Raw genomic sequence first — 9,036 nt, 5'->3', positions numbered from 1 at the left:
CAGAGCTCAACTACTACATGTCTTGGGCGATGGGTCTTAAGATCCCAACCCAGCTATTTTTAGATAGCCAATCGGCTCCCAGCATTGGGGAGTGGCCTAATCTATTTATAATAGGGGGGTGGACTGCACCATCTTGTTACAATATTCTAGATGTCATTTTATGCAATTCTAACGATCTTATTTACGACATTGTTGTTGGTCATGATATGTTTTCTTCTGATCATTTATCTCTCAAATTTACTTTTAATTTTCAAATAACTAATTATAAATTTCATAAAAAATCTAATAAATTTTATAATTTTAAAGCTATTAACGACAACGACCTCATAAGTCAGTTCGAAAATATTCTTTTTGACATTATTAATAATGGTAATGATATTGATGAAAGTGTTACGTTATTTTATGATTTAATTGACGCTGCACTCCGTTACCTTGTCCCCATTAAGACATTCAGACGAAAAATGTCACCTTGGTTTGACAATGAGATTAGGACTGTGTTCAAACAAAAAGAACTTTTCTTTAGAATGTGGAAAAAAATATAATTTACTGCAATATAAAGAAGCTTTCAATAGACCTTTCCGCTAAGCTCCGCCCCTTGGATTTTGTTGCTAAGGCCCCACAAGACGGCAGTGTTAAAACATACGCGAACACGTGCGTTTGTGGGACAAAACGTGTGTTTGTAAGACGCGTGCGTATTCCTAGCGTTGTTCTGATTAGTCAGTTGTGAAGTTTGATTGACACTCCGGAAAGGTCTATTCTGCAAGGAAAAGTTTTAAAACATCAACCAAAAAGAAATATTCTGTATATATTCGTTCACTTTCAGATAACGTGAGAACTAATCCAAAACGTTTCTGGACTTGGAGGAAGACAAAAACCAAGTCATCTTCTTATCCCTCTGTAATGTCGTATGGGGACAGGGTCGCGGAAACTGCTAAAGAAAAATCTATTATTTTCAATTCCTTTTTTCATTCTGTTTTTCAAAAAGATGTTTTTCCAATTACTGAACAGCATCTAGCTCTCCCTGAAGCTTCTCTTGGTATCTGGGCGTTACCAGTCATCCAGCCTGAGTATGTTTATATTAAACTTCTAACGTCGCTTAAAATTCATAAAGCAATTGGCTGTGATGAACTCAGTGACCATGTTTTAAAGGTGTGTGCCAGGCCTTTATCAATTCCTATCTGTCATATCTTTAATAAATCACTGACTACAGGTAAGTTTCCTTTTGTTTGGAAACAATCAAACATTGTTCTTATTCACAAACCCCGTACTAAGAAGTCCGTGACTAATTATAGACCCATCTCGCTGCTGCCTACCATCTCTAAGTTGTTTGAAAAAAATTATGTTCACTCCTATTTGGTCTCATGTCTCTCTTGCGATCTCCCCTTGTCAACATGGTTTCGTTCCCGGTAGCTCATGCGAGACAAACCTAGCTTGTCTCCTGACTACTGTGTATGACTCCATTAATGACAAGGGGAAATGCGATATTATTTATACCGATTTTTCAAAAGCTTTTGATTTAGTTCCCAACAATTTACTTATTTTGAAATTAAGACAATATGGTTTTCATTTTAATCTTTTGTCATGGTTTAGAGATTTTTTAAATGGCAGGCAGCAGCGAGTTGTTATTGAAGGCGAGACATCGGGGTGGCTTCCGGTCAACTCCGGTGTCCCTCAAGGCTCCATTTTAGGGCCTCTTCTTTTTAACCTGTATGTGAATGATATTCCCTTTATATTTAAAAACTTAAAATGTCTTATGTTTGCAGATGACTTAAAAATTTTCCAAAAAGTGGAAAAATTAGATGACGCTGACAAGCTTCAAGGAGACCTAGACAAACTGTTTTCTTGGTCGCACTTATGGGGTATGGTGTTGAACCCTAAGAAGTGCAATACCATGAGCATCACTTTAAATAAAAACAAAATTAATTATATTTATTTAGTTGATCACAATCCTATTAATAATGTGCAGCATCATCGTGATCTCGGTATTATTTTAGATTGTTCTCTCACATTTTCTTTTCACGTTGAAAGTCTTCTTAAAAAGTGCAATAGGCTGCTTGGGCTGATGTGGCGCAATTGTAAGTACCTGGATACCCATTCTAAGATTCATCTCTACCTCACACTTATTCAACCAAATTTAGATTTCTGTTCTATTATTTTTAATTCATTCTCAAAAACTCAGGCCTCGCGCATTGAGCGTCTTCATTCCAAGTTTTTGCGCTACATCAGCCACAACCAGACCATTGAGAATAATTTTAACAATGACATTAAAAATACTTGCAATAACGATTATCACTTTTCTATACTTTCACCTCTGTCCCGCAGATATCTTAAAGATCTTATTTTTCTATTTAAATGTATGCATTCCATTTGTGATTGTAATTTAGTTTCTTGTTTTGGCCTCCGTGTTCCTGTTCGTAATTTAAGAAATAACAATGTTTTTAATATTCCTTTTAGTAGAGTTAATGTTTTAAAAAAGGGTTTATTAGTAGATTAAGTATATCTTATAATAATTTAGTTCAGGCCTAACCCAATATTGATATTTTTAATTTTGACTTGCCTACTTTTCGTCGTACTGTCTTGGATGTGATGTGTTTTCTGTTTCCTGTCTTGTGTACCATTCTGTAAGTGGCGGATTTGTGTCTGCTGTTGATTTGGTTAATAAATAAATGAAAATTATTATTATTATTATTATTATTATTATTATTATTATTATTATTATTATTATTATTATTATTAATATCATTATTATTATTATTATTATTATTATTATTATTATTATTGTTATTGTTATTGTTATTATTATTATTATTATTATTATTATTATTATTAATATTATTATAACACGCCGAGGTGTTACTAGCTGTAACACCTCGGCGTTTATCGGAATCTTCTGACATTCTTTAGTCTATCAATAGAGACAAAGACCTATTATTATGCTAAAAAATCACGCGCTTTCCTGCGCTCGTGCATACCTATAAAGTAGGACGATTTTTTTTTCAAGAAGGCATCATTTTCGATCAAATATTCAAAATGTATCTATGTATCCAATTCCAACAACCTGTAAACGCAGCATCAAGAAACACTGTTTTGTGAGGAGTGTGAGAGATCAACATCGGGAGTGTGATTCTGGAGTAACGCAAGCGGAGTATCAGCAAGCTGTAAGGGAGGGTTACATCGAACGGAATTGCAACGAGTGTGCTGATGATAACAACGTCCAGCAATTACCCGACGAATTAGAAGTTTATGCCGCCGGCCTAGGACCCTACAAGGAACCTGATCCGCACCAAGAAGTTGAGATGGACGATCCCTATCCCCAACTTAATCCTGAAAATGACGATGACGACGACGACCAAAATAACGTACACGGTGCTAGAGGGCACATCATCCCCTACTTTTCATTGGCTTCGCCCCTGGATCACCCCACCCCACGGGGTCCTACATACCTCGCATAACGGCTACCCTGTTTTCAAAATCCTAGCTACGTCCCTAACCCGGGGCCGAATCGACCTGGGGCCGAATCGACTCAGGGCCGAATCGACCCTACAGCTTTTTGACATCTCTGGATCTGCCCCTGATTATGGGGCTGTACCGAACATACAAAAGTAATTTATCGATCAAAGGCGCTACGTGCTATACATGATAACATCAAATATTAGTAATATTAGGCCTAATTCATTAACAGATTATTCCCAATTTTATTGGGTCCGCGCAAGGCGCTGACCCCAGAGCCTCACTGCTGTTCTTGTTCTTGTTAATAAAATAATTATTGGGTGGTGCGGTCGGTTAAGGATGTGTTCCAGAGAGCTTAAGATTGAGAGTTCTAGTCGCGTCTTGGTATTCCATTTCTTTCTTCCTTTTTTTTTTCCAATTTTCAGATTTTTTTTTTCAATTTTAAGATATTTAAAATTTGTAAAAATGAACATTCTAAATAATATTTTTTTGTACAAATAAACATCCTAATTATTTAAAAATGTCTATCTTTAGCTCTTCAAAAAAAAAAAAATAATAATAATAACTTGCGCCTGTGTACCGTATGTAAGCATGGTGGAACGCGCGGAGCCTGTGATTGATAAATTACAACTTAACCTGACAAACGTGGCTAAAGTCAATAATATGCAGAAAATCAATAAGAATGACATCACGGCGAATGCAACAGATGCCGTCTCAATAATTTAAATCAAAAGCCATCACAAACAAATTTTAACAGACTCCTACAACAACTGCCTCTATAGCTCAGTGGTTAGAGCACTGGTCTTGTAAACCAGGGGTCGTGAGTTCAAATCTCACTAGGGGCTTTATTTTTTTTTAATCATAAATATATTTTATTAACCTTTACATTTTATTAGTTAACATTATTTACTAACAAATATTAATTATTCTTGACTTCTAGACAAACTTGATCAAGTTACGAACAGCTTCACCTTGTCAACTATGGCTAATCAAACATCAAACATATTTTATTAAACAATTATTATACTATCAAAATTATTATTGACTTCATTTATTTTTAAAACAAAGTTGATCAATTTACAAACAACGTAACCCTGCCAAGTAACGGAGGTATAAAAATAAGCAAATACAACAGATGCTTTCTCGACACGTTACATACTGTTATCAAAATCGAATATAAAACTTGCGTTGCTGAAAGTTGCCTCTATAGCTTAGTGTTTAGAGCACTGGTCTTGTAAACTAGGGAGCCTGAGATCAAATCTCACTAGAGGCACGGACGCGTTTGTATAGTAGAGAACGCGAACCGTTCAGACTGCCTCCGACCAATCAGCAGACGGGGTTAGCGCTCACAGGATTGGATTCGTCGTACCCTGGTCGTACGTACGACTGTCGGCTACCAGTACGTACAGTTTGAGATTTTACAAAACCAGAGGCTCTCATCGAATTTCTCGACGATATCATACAGAGTATTTCAATGCTAGCAGGTAAGACTACTATAAACATATCTCATTGATGTTTAAATGAAAAAAAAAAAAGTGATATTATATGTCTATTTCAATTGAAATTGCAGTCATTATAGCAATTTGAAGCAATTTGATACAATTGTTTTTTACTAAGTGTATGCAATTGTTGTTTACTAAGATTGACTTTGACATAGACTTATACTGTATTCTATTTCCCACTGTTTCTTATTATTAATCTTTTGTTCTTTCAATATTGTTTATTTAGGATTGCTTAATTCGGCAGACTAGACTAGATGCTTTGTCCACCATATTTGCATACTTTGTAGTTGTAGGACCTCCCCCATCATTTCAGATATATATTATAATTGTTTCTTATCCCTTTTGTACAGTCTCCTGATGAAGTCCACTGTGTGGACGAAAGCAGAGAATAAATTCTATATTGCTAGTCTCAAAATGCTGCTGTCATTTATTTTGTCTATCAACACTATCATTTTCTTCATTTCAGCATTAATTTTACCAAAATTGTGGTGAATTGTCGTTCATGAGACTCGCTTCGCAGAAAAAATTAATAAATGTTCTGTATATACTCAAATGTTCGTTTTCGGCACCTTATGCCAACATTGTCAAAGTGACAGATTAATGTTACATAAGAACATGAAATTTTATAAAATTCGTAAATTTTAAATTGCTATAATAATAATAATAATAATAATAATAATAATTTTCATTTTCTTGGTCAATTTTCACAAATCAAATTGCAGTTTATAGAAGCATTTAACAAGCTCGCGGTCAAAGAAAATCAGATGTAACAGACATTGCGAAGTACCCAAAATTAATAAAATAAAAACTAACACCATAAAACGAATGGCACGCATAGACTAATAATTGACGGCTGTACTCGCAACTAGTATCGGATTGTCGATGCCACGGTAAAGATCAAAGGACTGTACGCACGCGCTATGTTCGAGAGCGGAGATGTGCGTCCTTCTGTTGAATTACCTTGATCGAATCCCGGTCGTTTCGGTGCTGAGACCTCAGTCATTTCGGCCTGGGTGATTATTTTCTTCCAGTCACAGATGTCAACGATCTGTGTTTTAATAACAAAATACTATTATAGGCAGTTATTCTGCTCTGCGTTTATTTCTAAACAAAGTTGATAAAACTACACCTAACCTGACAAACATGGCAGAGTCACTGGTCAAAAACTCAATATTGACAACACAACGGTAGCAGCAGATCCCGATACTCAAAGAAAATTTTTTTTTTTTTTTTTTTTTTTTTTTTTTTTGCATTCATGACACTGTCAAATCATGGAGGTATAAATAGGCAAATGCAATATATGCTTTCTTGACACTTTACATACTGTTATCAAAATCGATATAAAAATTTCATTATTAGCAGTTGCCTCTATAGCTCAGGTTGGAGCACATATCTTGTAAATAAGCGGTAGTTAAATTCTCACTATAGGCTTTTTTTAAATTTATCAAATCATATATATAGGCCTACTTAATTACACTTTATATTTTATTAAACAATGTGTTTTTATAATATATATATATATATATATATAACATATATTTGATAACTTAAAAAAAGCCCCTAATGAGATTTGAACTCACGACCCCTGGTTTACAAGACCAGTGCTCTAACCACTGAGCTATAGAGGCAATTGTTGAAAGAATGAGTTTAAAATTCGCTTTTTATGCCGTGAAACATCGAGACGGCATCTGTTACTGTGATGTCGTGGACATTATTTTTTCTGCATATTAAATTTATCCACGTTTGTCAGGTTAAAAGTTGAAGATTTTAATTCGATGAAGTATGAAATAACTTAAGTTCTATTATATATATACATATATATATATATATATGTATATATATAATAGAACTTAAGTTATTTCATACTTCATCGAATTAAAATCTTCAACTTTTAACCTGACAAACGTGGATAAATTTAATATGCAGAAAAAATAATGTCCACGACATCACAGTAACAGATGCCGTCTCGATGTTTCACGGCATAAAAAGCGAATTTTAAACTCATTCTTTCAACAACACCTGTCTCTTATACACATCTAGATGTGTATAAGAGACAGGTATTATAGGCCTATATAATGTATAATAATATGACAGATCAATACATCAAATCAAATGCAACAGATGCTGTCTGGATACTTTACGGCATAAAAGAAAAACAAATGTTAAAATTACTCTTTAAATTGCCTGTCAGTAGTAACACTGGTCTGGTAAATCAGGGGTATGAATTGTCACCAGGGGCTAATTCTCGCTACCTCACGGCATAAAAAACAAAAGTTGAACGTATTCTTTTTGATCACTAGGGGCTTTTCAAGAAAAAAAAATTATCAAATAATAATACATAACTAGCCGTTTCAGAGGCCTTATATTAAAGTCTTGCATACTGGTTTTAGATTCACCACCAGAGGCAAGAGTTCATTCGGTATGGAAATCTACTTGTATATTTTTGTTTTGTGAATAAATATCTGAATACACCTTATGAACACACTATTACATCTATAATCGAAATGCCTTTCCTGTTTCTTGGCGAATGCACTGTCACACGTCTTCTTTCAAACAAAATAACTATTTACTGGGAAAATATAGATACATATATATTTATATGTTAAATAAGTAAATTTGACATTTATTCTGTGAGAATAATAATACTTAGAATATATTTGAACACTTTCTGTTATCTATTCAATCAGAAAGATTATTAACTTACTTCTATAGACTAAAAAATATGGAGGAACACCGCTGGCCAAGATTATTATTGAAGGCTCTCTTGACGCTTAAAGAAAACTGAGTTGGAAATGGCTTCAACATATTGAATCCATTTTAAATACATTCGAGCTACAAATTAATATTTTTTAACACTGAATAGTGTACAAGATGGCTTAATGGCTTCAGAGAAAAAAACATTTAAAAAGATAACATAAGTTGGTATAACAATGCTTTAATTAAATCATGGCTAAATGTCCTCTTGGTTGTGCCCCATGGGTCTTTATTAGGCCCCCTCATGTTTATTTTGTATGTTAACGACATACACCTGTCACTTTCTGAAGGAACCAGGCTTGTTTTATATGCGGATGATGCAAAATGTTATCGTGCTATCTATGATGTTTAGCGACTGTAGCGACGAGTGGAGGAATCTCTGGAAACTAGAATAAAATGTTAGAGAAATGCAAATCGATGTCCATTAACTAAACTAAACCAAAGAAATTTGACTTTGATTACACTATTTGTCATGCTAGTTTTGAAAAGGTGTCCACATTTAAGGACCAATTTAACATCCACTATAGTGACCAATTGACTTTTGATAATCATATAGACAAAATAACATTCAAAGCAAATCGGATGATGGGTTTCATTTTTTGAAATTGCTTTAACTTGTGTGATACTCATACATTGAAAGTTCTTTATACATTGCTCGTCCGCAGCAACCTAGAGTTTTGTAGCTAGGTATTGTCACTTCACAAGGTTAAATATAGATAAACTTGAAAAGATTCAATGCCGTGCTACACGGATGATTCTTGGACATGAAAATGCTAAAGAAATGTCATATGAGATGCGACTGGAGGCGACTAAACTCCAATCACTTGAATCACGTAGGGAAAGCAAGGATATTGTTACATTCGCTAAAGCTAAATTCCAGCAAATTCCCATAAATTTAACTGATTACATTTCTAAGACAGTTCATAGTTATCCGTCTCGCTTCCTCGTTGCTGGTAATTACACACTGGTATCGTCGAAAGTAAATGTTTTCCGATACAGTTGTTTTCTGCCGTACGGTTGTCATGTGGAATAATCTTACTACTTCAATCAAATGTTCAGAATCGCTCGGTTATTTCATGAGGTTGTTAAGAGATTCAATAAATAATAAAAATAAATAAAATAATTTTAAAAAATGGAAAAATACAGAAGTGTTAGTGGCCACTGTTGCACCGGTCGTGGCTCGATATCGTTTGGCAGTTTTATGCACTGTCTGAACGTGTGGGCATGTGGCTGGATGTAGTTGGCGTTACGCCAGCGGATGTTGAGCATCCACAAAGGTCTAGTTGGGACTAGTGTAGCAAAGGCCACTGGCCAAAGTAATGAAAGCATA

At 34.6% G+C, this 9,036-nt stretch overlaps 2 non-coding genes across 2 annotated transcripts; one reads left to right on the top strand and one right to left on the bottom strand.

The window, feature by feature from the left end:
• Positions 1 to 4,222: 4,222 nt before the first annotated feature.
• Positions 4,223 to 4,295, top strand: Trnat-ugu. Its single transcript has one exon. It is a non-coding gene; the product is annotated as a tRNA-Thr (tRNA).
• Positions 4,296 to 6,507: 2,212 nt separating this feature from the next.
• Trnat-ugu lies at positions 6,508 to 6,580 on the bottom strand. Its single transcript has one exon. It is a non-coding gene; the product is annotated as a tRNA-Thr (tRNA).
• Positions 6,581 to 9,036: the final 2,456 nt, after the last annotated feature.

Source organism: Anneissia japonica, unplaced genomic scaffold (genome assembly GCF_011630105.1).
Source record: "Anneissia japonica isolate Jap-2015-1 unplaced genomic scaffold, ASM1163010v1 scaffold4415_len418423_cov169, whole genome shotgun sequence".
NCBI classification, from domain to species: domain Eukaryota; kingdom Metazoa; phylum Echinodermata; class Crinoidea; order Comatulida; family Comatulidae; genus Anneissia; species Anneissia japonica.
The sequence above is the reverse complement of the archived record's forward strand: the minus strand, read 5'-3'. Positions and strand labels throughout refer to the sequence as shown.